This window comes from Watersipora subatra, chromosome 3 (assembly GCF_963576615.1).
Source record: "Watersipora subatra chromosome 3, tzWatSuba1.1, whole genome shotgun sequence".
NCBI classification, from domain to species: domain Eukaryota; kingdom Metazoa; phylum Bryozoa; class Gymnolaemata; order Cheilostomatida; family Watersiporidae; genus Watersipora; species Watersipora subatra.
The window spans coordinates 75386910-75399031 of record NC_088710.1 but is presented as its reverse complement, the minus strand read 5'-3'; positions in this window follow the sequence as shown (position 1 = coordinate 75399031).

The following is a 12122-nucleotide window of genomic DNA, read 5'->3' as shown; positions in this document are numbered from 1 at the left end:
TGTGTGCGTCTCGAGGTTGTAACAAGTAATGAGCGCGTTCTGTCTGGGACCCAAAATGGCCGCCTTCTGGCCTTGAACTCCGAGGGTCCCTCCCGATTGGATGGTGTTAGTGTCGTAATCGGCCAAGTACGCGGGAGGCCTCCTGATTCGCTGGGGCCGTGGTGCATCTCCAGCCCCGGTATCCCTAGCCTGGGCTCCCATATTTTCTGTGGCCCTCTCTTCCTCGGTCAGCAGCTCGTCGCCAGGGTCGGGGTCAATCCTCGAGGTAGGATTGTGCTCTCCTGGAGGAACCAAGGGATCCCTCCTGGGAATTCGGAGCGCTTCTGACCTTCCTGGCGACTGAGGTATTCGCAACTCCGTTAGTTGGCTAGGCAGGGGCAACTCTGAAATAACTGCTTCTGGGTTGTCGTTTCCTCGTACGATGTGCCTTCGGGGTCGGCCCCTCATGTTGAGACGGCGAGCAGGCTCGACCTCCACTGGGGCTCGTCCTTGTTGCACCGGACTGGGGCGACAGAGTCGTAATCTTCCCTCCGCTTGGATAGATCGCTGCCCATACTTCTCGATCTCGTAAGTGTGGTTTTCGTGACTCTTCAACACGCGATAGGGCCCCAAGTACTTGGCCGCTAGCTTCGGGTTTTCCCCTCTTCTCCGTCGCTTGCTCAGCAACCACACGAGGTCGCCCTCATTGAATAACGGAGGCTCTCTCGTGTCGGTTGACACAATTTCTTGTTGCCTATCTCTGAGGAGAGTATGGGCTTGTACCAACCGGTCGTGGACCGTCTGCACATACTCATGTATGCTTGTGAATGCTTCTAGCCTATTCCCATACTGCAATTGGTCAGGCAGGCGTAGTTCCCGACCCAACATCAGATAATTGGGCGTTTCTTTAGTTGCGGAGTGTGGTAACCCTCGCAGCGTCCTCATGATTTGTGGCAGTAGCTGGTCCCAATCTTCCTGTCCTCTACCCAGCAAGAGGGCTCGCAGGGAGTCACCCAACACGCGATTATTTCTCTCGACCACCCCATTCCCTTCGGGGTGGTACGGGGTGGTCCGAGACTTCTCAACTCCCCACAAGTCGCAGAGCTCCTGGAACAATGAGGATTCAAATTGGCTCCCCTGGTCGGTATGGATGATTTCGGGTAGCCCGAAGTAACTAAACACCCTTTCGTCCAGGATCTGGGCTACCGTAGGGGCTGTAGCGTCTGGGATGGCTAACGCATCTGACCACCTAGTGAAGTGATCAGTGAGCACCAGCACCCAACTATTTCCACGAGGGGTCGGAGGCAGGGGTCCCACCAAATCTACGGCTAGGCGTTGCCACGGCCTCCCGGCGTACAACCGTTGTCTATTCCCGGAGGTCCGCCCCTTTCCTGTTTTGGCCCTCTGGCAAACCTCGCAAGAGAGGACTGCTCTCCGGATATCTCCGGCCATACCTGGCCAATACCAGTCTAACTGGACGCGTTTTAGGGTCTTCTCCACCCCGCAGTGTGTTTGCTCGTGGGCTTTCCACAGGATCTCCTGTCTTAAGGTTTTCGGGCAGACCACCACTACCTTTTCCCGCCCATTCTGGGTAAGATGGAGAGTCAGCACGCCCGACTCGTCGAGCTGGAGTTGGTGAAACATCCGGGCCAATCGTTGCAGCTCGGGGCTGCCCACTCGTAGCACGGCTTCTTCCACTCCTCTCCGGTCCTTGACGGCTTGATAAATGATCCCTAGGTCGGTAGTGGCCCTTTGTTGTAGTGCCCTCACTTCGTCCAGTGGTGTCTGTACTACTGTCAGTTGTTCTGGGACCTTTTTGACTATACTTTTACTAGTTCCACCCAAGTTTTTGGTTTCTCCGGTTATCTTGGCGACTGGTGACTGAGGATCCTGAGGTCTTCTGGGAGGGGAGTCTGACACTCTAGGTGTTCCTGCCCCGCCCGGCAGCCGCACCGGAACTGGATTGGTTGGTGTGAGAATCGGGGGGCCATGCCCTAAAACAGGTCTGTTGCCAGGTAGTTGAGGCCATTCCTCCTCATCCAACTGGCGGGGGTTGGGACTGGATGTTACGGCGTCTCTTGGCGGCCGTACCGGAACTTGGTCCATTGGCACAGTAGTAGCCCAATTCGTTCCTGGGTTTATTAGGGAGTCGTATACTTGCGACCTCGTTGGCCCTTGGTCCCGCTTCTCAATCGCAGCACACTGCCGGCAGTCGACGCACTGTCGTCGACTCAATCCATCGGCGTTCCCGTGTTTATCGCCTTTTCGATGGATTATTCGGTACTTGTGCTCGGCCAGACTCTCCAGCCACCGGGCCACCTGGCAAGAGGGTTCCTTCCTCCGGTGCAGCCAAACCAAGGAGGCATGGTCGGTTCGGATGGTGAACTCTCTGCCATATAGGTAGGGCCGGAAATGCCGGACAGCCTGTACCACTGCTAGTAACTCCCTTCTGGTTACGCAGTAATTGCGTTCGGCGGAGGAGAGGGTCTTGCTATAGTAGGCTATGGGTCGCTCCGTGCCCTGCTGGACCTGGGATAACACCGCCCCCGTCCCTACATTACTAGCATCAGTATCTAGCACGTAGGGCAAGGAGGGGTCGGGGTATGCCAGCACTGGAGCGTGTGTCAGCGACCATTTTAGCCTAAGAAAAGCTTCCTGCTCCTCTTCTCCCCATTTCCAGGGGACCCCTTCGCTGGTCAGCAAGGTGAGAGGCTTGGCGACCGAGGCATAGTCCGGCACATATCTGTAATAGTACCCAGTGGTACCCAAATATGACCTTAGCTGCGTCACATCTTGGGGTGCTGCCCATCCACTTATAGCCTGAATCTTTTCAGGGTCCGTGGCCACCCCCGTGTTGCTGACTATGTGGCCCAGGTATTTGACTTGGGTCTGAAACAAACTGCATTTGGAGGGCTTTAATTTCAGCCCGGCCTGCCTCAGTCGCTCCAACACCTCGGCAAGCCTAGTGACATGACTGGAGAAGTCGGCTGACATGACAATGATGTCATCGAGGTACAGCAGCAGGGTTTTCCAGTGTAGCCCCTGGAGGACACGTTCCATCAGCCGCTGGAAAGTAGCGGGAGCGGAGGTCAGTCCGAAGGGAAGCACCTTCCACCTCCACAACCCACTGCGTGTGGCGAACGCCGACCGTTCCTGGGCTTCGGCGGAGAGGGGTACCTGCCAGTATCCGCTCATCATGTCCAAGGTACTGAAAAACCTACTGCCAGACAAGGCGTCCAAGCTCTCATCAATCCGGGGGAGGGGGTAGGCGTCCTGGCGAGTGACACTATTAAGTTTCCTGTAGTCTACACACAATCGCCACGCCCCGTCCTTCTTCCTCACCAAGACCACCGGAGAGCTCCAGGCCCCGTGAGCGGGCTCAATCATGCCTTGCTTTTCCAGGGCCGAAACCTGTCGTTCGATCTCGGCCTCCTTCTCGTGTCCTACACGGTATGGGTGTTGACGGATGGGTTGTGCCTCTGGAAGGAGGGGGATCTCGTGTTGTACCAGGGTGGTACGCCCCATGTCCTCGCTCCCTTGGCTGAATACATCCGCATAGCGGGTCAAGAGGTCTTTCATTCTTCGGTGCTCGGTAGGGGACGAGCAATGTGGTGCCGCCTGTTGGAGCAGGTCCAGCATGTGGGGTGGTACATTGGAGACAGAAGGGGGAGTTTCTTTGGAAACCTCGGCTTCTCCCTTCGCTGTCCAGGGGGCCCCTATTTCGTCCGGCCCGACCCCAGTGTATTGCCCCACGACCGTTCCTGCCGTCACGCTGACGGGATGGTCGGTGGGGTTCATACAACGGATGGCCACTCTCCCCTTCTCACCGGGTTGGTGTAGGCTGGCGGCCACCATATATCCATCCTTCGTTCCCTCAATTAACCCGACTGGTTGATAGGAGGACGACGTGAGACGTCCGGCAACCAGGACCTCGGTTCGAGGGGGAAGCGTTGTGGCTCGCATTATCTGCACGCTGCTTGTCAGAGGTCGACCCTCTCGGTCCGTGCACGTCAACTTCTGTCCATTTAACACCAACGTGGGTTGTTGGAAGTTCATCTCGCAGTGGTGGTCGACCAGGAAAGGCATGCCCAGGATGGCATCCTCCTTCAGGGCACACACCACGAGAGACACAGTGACCTGGACACTCCTGACTCTGACCGGGAGAGTGATGAGTCCGTGGAACTGCAGCCGGGTGCCATCTGCCATTCGCCCATAGTCCTCCCGGACCTCCAATTTGCTCTTGACGTCTTTGGGTAACCGCTCAAAGACATGTCGTCCCAACAAATTAGAGGTACACCCGGTGTCCACGAGGAACTGGACGGACTGACCTCCGATGCGACCTGGCAAGAAGTAGCTGCTATTATGCGGCTTCCATGCTTCGTCTCCGTGGGCCCGTCTGGCTTTGCTAGTCTTCTGGGGGGCCTTCTTGGGAGGCCGAGACGGCTTAGGCCAGACGTAGGCTTCGTCCTTGGCTTCTGAGAGTGGGAGACCTGCACACTCAGGTAAGGGTTGATATGGGTTATGCAAGGGGACCGGTGGCGAGCAGGGGGGGAGCCTGCGTCGCCTAGTCCGTCGTGGCTGTTGCCACTGTCCTTGCGAGGGTAGATTTGATCCACAGTCAGTACTTCCCCCTACTGCTGTGGATGGTAACCGTTTCCCGGCCTCGTAACCTGAGGCTGTTGTCCATGGGGGGCTTGGGGACACCGGCGTTGGATGTGCCCTGCCTGGCCGCAACCCCAACAATTTGGTCCCCTTTTGTCCACTCCTCGTTGCCCCAACAGCTCCCCTCCCTTTAGTCCATCTGCTAACCCCTTTATAGCCATCAGGACGTCGTTCAAGGTGGCTGATGGGGGTTCCGAGTGGACGGGGGCGACTGTAGCGGGGGCAACTTCTTCCTCCTCCACCGTCATTACTAGGGGTCGGGCACCAGATCGAGGAAGAGTGGGCTGGATTTGCAGGAACTCGTTCCCCGCCTGCACTGCTTCTTCCAAGCTCTGTGCCTTCATCGCTAACAGGTGGCGTTGGAGGGGCGTATTTCCCAGTGTTAGGGAAAACGCCTCCATGGCCATACTGGAATGGTAGGATTCTGGGAGGTCAGCGTATGCTATTTTCACCAGACGCTCCATCTCTGTGGCATGCTCTTGGAGACTCGTCTTGGGTTCTCTTTTCAGGTGGAGTTTACTCCTAGCCTCTCTCGGGGAGAGCCCGTACTTCATGCGTAAAGCCGAGAAGATGGAGGCAGGTGAGTCCCCTCGACTGCATCCTCTGGCTCTGTCCTTCAGAGTCTCCCGCAGGTGGAGGAGCGTGGCCTTCTCATTCCACTCATTTGCTTCCGCGACCTCTTCGAACTGGGAGATGAATAGCTCTACATCCTCACTCCCATCGAACTTCGGAGGCTTGAAGTTGGCTCCCCCTCGAGGTATCTGTAAGGCTCTAGTGATAGCCTCTGTCAGTTGACCAATCTGGTCGACCTGGTGCAACTCTGCCTCAGCCAGATTTCTGGTAGCACTCCGTCGGCTGCTTGGCATGGTTACAAAGCTTATCTTCGAAGTTCGTGGTCAATCCCACCGCTGCCACCAGTGTGTTAGATCCTGCGACCTACACGTAGAGGCGACCTGGGTCGGCTTACTCTACCGGTCTGCATTCACCCTCCACAGGGGCCGTGTAAGTATTGCTCGTAGACCAACACGCGGAGGCGACTAGGTCGACTTACACCACCGGCCAATCACAACTACCTACACCAGGAATTGCTCCCTGGGAGAGATACTGCTCGTGCGACAAGGTCGACCTGAGGTCGACGCGGGTCGACAGTGTATTTCTAACCCTACTCCCAAAGCGCAGTCCGAAGGACTTAAGCTTGGAGTACGCAAGAGCTCAGTGTGTTTCCGTATTGCGCAAGGAAATAGAAGAGTGTGGGTTCAAATGCAAAGCATGTATTGAACAACTTCTAGGCCGATAGACACGGCCTTATATATAACAAAATATGTAAATGAGGTTGGCTAGGGCCAACCTCCTCTAGGGGCGTGACTATATAAAATAACCAAGGGCACACAACTCTAATAATAATAACAACTAAAAAGGAGATGGTACGGCAAGTTTCCATCACAAAGCGTAGCACTTGTTAATGTCAGAATACACATATTGTCTTAGTTGACATAAGATAGATCAGCAGTAAACTGCAATTTTAGGCACACTCTTGCTGTGCCACTGAGGTTGAATTAGGGAAGACACTTTGTATATTATCTTGTGACACTTCATCGTCGTTCTTCACTTATGTACAAATGAGTTCCACAGTGTTTGCAAAAGTTCACTTTCACCCCACCGTTCACAATATATTGAACCTATCCAACATAATGAGCCACGGATATGGTGCTGCCATATTTGACAATGTCAACAAATGCGCCTGCTTTAGTTGTATTCTACTCACTCTAACAATCCTCATCGCATTGCTGTCTGACACTGGAGCATTAGCTAGCACTTCAGCAGCTTTGTTGTAATTCTCACCATCTTTCATTGGTGGAAAAATTAAATTCACTCGTGCAGCAAATTCGTAAGCAAATTGTCAAGCGGCCACTCTTGTTAGTTAATAATAGTGATAGGGTAATAATAGTAATAAGGTAATAGTAGTGATAAAGTAATAATAGTAATAAGGTAACAATAGTAATAAAGTAATAATAGTAATAAGGTAATAATAGTAATAAGGTAATAATAGTAATAAGGTAACAATAGTAATAAGGTAATAATAGTAATAAGGTAACAATAGTAATAAAGTAATAATAGTAATAAGGTAATAATAGTAATAAGGTAATAATAGTAATAAGGTAATAATAGTAATAAGGTAATAATAGTAATAAGGTAATAATAGTAATAAGGTAATAATAGTAATAAGGTAACAATAGTAATAACATAATAATAGTAATAAGGTAATAATAGTAATAAGGTAATAATAGTAATAAGGTAGTAATAGTAATAAGGTAACAATAGTAATAAAGTAATAATAGTAATAAGGTAATAATAGTAATAAGGTAATAATAGTAATAAGGTAACAATAGTAATAACATAATAATAGTAATAAGGTAATAATAGTAATAATAACTCGGCAAGGCTTCTATTGTTACTGTTTTATGAAATAATAAGCTGCTTAGTAGACATGTTCTCTCCGCTCTATTATTTTGCTTCTACAGTACAGGCTGCTATAACATGAACCTTATTTCACGTAATTCCACACAGATTCGTATTTCCACTAAAAAATTCTACACAATGTAAAAAATTTATATAAAGTTTTGCTTGGTATTACGTAAACAATTTCATATAACGTAAAGCCTCAAGTCAGTGCAAGTTCTCAAACTCAATTAGAATATCGAGAGTCTCATAGTTAGCCTTGAAAAACATTGTTTTTTCTCTTGCAGCACAGGCGAGAAAATGACATGTATCGTTATAATATATAACAGTACTCTAGCAGTCTAGTGTGCAGTGAGGGATCGTATGGTGTGACGGAGCACAGAGAATAAATATGTGCACAATTATTCAGAAATAGCTGAAGGCGGTCGATGTGTCATGTTAATGTCAATCTATGAAGCTGAATGTCATGAGTTTGAGTTTCATAGAAAGCAATGTTTTATCCTAACCTCTACCCTTGGCTTTCGACAAATGCATAGACAGACACACAGACAGACACACACCACTCTTACTACAGCAAATAGCTTTTTTGGTTTCACTTTATTTTGAACCAATGCAATTTTTGTTCTGCTGTATAGTGTGTTGGATCCTGCGACCCACACGTAGAGGCGACCTGGGTCGGCTTACTCTACCGGTCTGCATTCACCCTCCACAGGGGCCGTGTAAGTATTGCTCGTAGACCAACACGCGGAGGCGACTAGGTCGACTTACACCACCGGCCAATCACAACTACCTACACCAGGAATTGCTCCCTGGGAGATATAATGCTCGTACGACAAGGTCGACCTGAGGTCGACGCGGGTCGACAGTGTATTTCTAACCCTACTCCCAAAGCGCAGTCCGAAGGACTTAGGCTTGGAGTACGCAAGAGCTCAGTGTGTTTCTGTATTGCGCAAGGAAATAGAAGAGTGTGGGTTCAAATGCAAAGCATGTATTGAACAACTTCTAGGCCGATAGACACGGCCTTATATATAACAAAATATGTAAATGAGGTGGCTAGGGCCAACCTCCTCTAGGGGCGTGACTATATAAAATAACCAAGGGCACACAACTCTAATAATAATAATAACTAAAAAGGAGATGGTACGGCAAGTTTCCATCACATACGCCGCCCCTATAGACGGCTATCGGCTATATACAAAAAAACACAAGAAAGAAAAAAAAGAAAGAATACAAGAAATATAGGAACACACCAACTAGCTACTACAAAACAGGCAAAAAAAAGAATATAATAATATGAGAAACCGCAATCACTAAACACCAAGGGAAATACGGATAAATCATGTCGACCGAGTCATCTGGGATGTCGACATGCGGTTTGCTAGATCCTCCAGGCGACGAGCCGCCCGCCGGAGGTTGGAGGCCTCCTCTCGTAAAGCATCTACCGTGACCCGGGGTCGTACTTCCCCCAGCCGACTCTGGATGCTGCTGATTGTTGTTAACCTTCTAGGGGCTGGGACTGGTCGTTCCCGTTTAGGTGGACTGGACCACTTCTTTTTCGGGGGAGAAGGGAGAGGTGCCGGGGGTCCTCTTCGAGTGGGTGGCTTTTTAATCGGCCCGTAGGGTGTAGGCTTCTCAAAGGCCGGAGGATTGTTTAATTTCACCCTTTTGCTCCAGGTCGGATAACTATCTCGGTCGACCTCGTATATATTAATCCCCTTTCCACCGTGCGCCTTCCTTACTTCGGCATCCTTGATCCGAGCCTGATGTTTGGCAATCGTATCTCGAGATGTGGAATTTCTTCCACATTTGCAGAAAAAGCGGGTAAAGTGCTGGGCGATGTGGATTCTGCGCCGTCGCGGGGTAGAGAGTAGTTGTTGGCACAGTGGACAGTTCGTACCTTTCTCTTGACAGAGTTTCGAGATCGCTTTAGCTGTCTCTGCCGCAATCCATTTGGTTGGTAGTGGAGTGGGTGGAACGCGATTATCTGAAGAATCTGTTTCTGAATCGTCTAGGGTTTCACCGGGCGCTGGGTGGAGCTCCAATGGTAGGATCTTCACTTCTGGCAACATGGGTAGAGCTCCGATGATCGGTGCCGACTTCTTTACAGTTTCTTTGGTGATCTCCATGTCGAGAAAAGATGTAGGTGTGTGTGCCTCGATGTGGTAACAAGTAGTGAGCGCGTTCTGTCTGGGATCCAAAATGGCCGCCTTCTGACCTTGAACCCCGAGGGCTTCTCCCGATTGGACGGTGCTGGTGTCGTAATCGGCCAAGTACGCGGGAGGCCTCCTGATTCGTTGAGGCCGTGGTACCTCTCTAACCCCGGTATCACTAGCCTGGGCTCCCATATTTTCTGTGGCCCTCTCTTCCTCGGGTAGCAACTCGTCGCCAGGGTCGGGGTCAACCCTCGAGGTAGGATTGTGCTCTCCTGGGGGAACCAAGGAGTCCCTCCTGGGAATCCGGAGTGTTTCTGACCTTCCTGGCGACTGAGGTATTCGCAACTCTGTTAGTTGGCTAGGCAGGGGTAACTCCGAAACAACTACTTCTGGATTGTCGTTTCCTCGTGCGATTTGCCTTCTGGGTCGGCCCCTCATGTTGGGACGGCGAGCAGGCTCGACTTCCACTGGGGCTCGTCCTTGTTGCACCGGACTGGGGCGACAGAGTCGTAATCTTCCCTCCGCTTGGATAGATCGTTGTCCATACTTCTCGATCTCATAAGTGTGGTTTTCGTGACTCTTCAACACGCGATAGGGCCCCAAGTATTTGGCCGCTAGCTTCGGGTTTTCCCCTCTTCTCCGCCGCTTGCTCAGCAACCACACGAGGTCACCCTCATTGAATAACGGAGGCTCTCTCGTGTCGGTTGACACGATTTCTTTTTGCCTATCTCTGAGGAGGGTATGGGCTTGTACCAACCGGTCGTGGACCGTCTGCACATACTCATGTATGCTTGTGAATGATTCTAGTCTATTCCCATACTGCAATTGGTCAGGAAGACGTAGTTCCCGACCCAACATCAGATAATTTGGAGTTTCTTTAGTTGCGGAGTGTGGTAACCCTCGCAGCGTCCTCATGACTTGTGGCAGTAGTTGGTCCCAATCTTCCTGCCCTCTACCCAGCAAGAGAGCTCGCAGGGAGTCACCCAATACGCGATTGTTTCTCTCGACCACCCCATTCCCTTCGGGGTGGTACGGGGTGGTCCGAGACTTCTCAACTCCCCACAAGTCGCATAGCTCCTGGAATAATGAGGATTCAAATTGGCTCCCCTGGTCGGTATGGATGATCTCGGGTAACCCGAAGTAACTAAATACTCTTTCGTCCAGGATCTGGGCTACCGTAGGGGCTGTAGCGTCAGGGATGGCTAACGCATCTGACCACCTAGTGAAGTGATCAGTGAGCACCAGCACCCAACTATTTCCACGAGGGGTCGGAGGCAGGGGTCCCACCAAATCTACGGCTAGGCGTTGCCACGGCCTCCCGGCGTACAGCCGTTGTCTATTCCCGGAAGTCCGCCCCTTTCCTGTTTTGGCCCTCTGGCAAACCTCGCAAGAGAGGACTGCTCTCCGGATATCTCCGGCCATACCTGGCCAATACCAGTCTAACTGGACGCGTTTCAAGGTCTTCTCCACCCCGCAGTGTGTTTGCTCGTGGGCTTTCCACAGGATCTCCTGTCTCAAGGTTTTCGGGCAGACCACCACTACCTTTTCTCGCCCATTCTGGGTAAGATGGAGAGTCAGCACGCCCGACTCGTCGAGCTGGAGTTGGTGAAACATCCGGGCCAATCGTTGCAGCTCGGGGCTGCCCACTCGTAGTACGGCTTCTTCCACTCCTTTCCGGTCCCTGACGGCTTGATAAATGACCCCTAGGTCGGTAGTGGCCCTTTGTTGTAGTGCCCGCACTTCGTCCAGCGGGGTCTGTACTACTGTCAGTTGTTCTGGGACCTCTTTGACTGTACTTTCACTAGTTCCATCCAAGTGTTTGGTTTCGCCGGTCATCTTGACGACTGGTGACTGAAGATCCTGAGGTCTTTTGGGAGGGGAGTCCAACACTCTAGGTGTTCCTGCCCCGCCCGGCTGCTGCACCGGAACTGGTTTGGTTGGTGTGAGAATCGGGGGGCCATGCCCTAAAACCGGTCTGTTGCCAGGTAGTTGAGGCCATTCCTCCTCATCCAACTGGCAGGGGTTGGGACTGGATATTCCGGCGCCTCTTGGCGGCCGTACCGGAACTTGGTCCACTGGCACAGCAGTGGCCCGATTCGTTCCTGAGTTTATGAGGGAGTCGTATACTTGCGACCTCGTTGGCCCTTGGTCCCGCTTCTCAATAGCAGCACACTGCCGGCAGTCGACGCACTGTCGTCGACTCAATCCATCGGCGTTCCCGTGTTTATCGCCTTTTCGATGGATTATTCGGTACTTGTGCTCGGCCAGACTCTCCAGCCACCGGGCCACCTGGCAAGAGGGTTCCTTCCTCCGGTGTAACCAAACCAAGGAGGCATGGTCGGTTCGGATGGTGAACTCCCTGCCATATAGGTAGGGCCGGAAATGCCGGACAGCCTGCACCACTGCCAGTAGCTCCCTTCTGGTTACGCAGTAATTGCGTTCGGCGGAGGAGAGGGTCTTGCTATAGTAGGCTATGGGTCGCTCCGTGCCCTGCTGGACCTGGGATAACACAGCCCCAGTCCCTACATTACTAGCATCAGTATCTAGTACATAGGGCAAGGAGGGGTCGGGATATGCCAGTACTGGAGCGTGTGTCAGCGACCATTTGAGCCTAAGAAAAGCTTCCTGCTCCTCTTCTCCCCATTTCCAGGGGACCCCTTCGCCGGTCAACAAGGTGAGAGGTTTGGCGACCGAGGCATAGTCCGGCACATATCTGTGATAGTACCCAGTGGTACCCAAGTATGACCTTAGCTGCGTCACATCTTGGGGTGCTGCCCATCCACTTATAGCCTGAATCTTTTCAGGGTCGGTAGCCACCCCTGTGTTGCTGACTATGTGGCCCAGGTATTTGACTTGGGTCTGGAACAA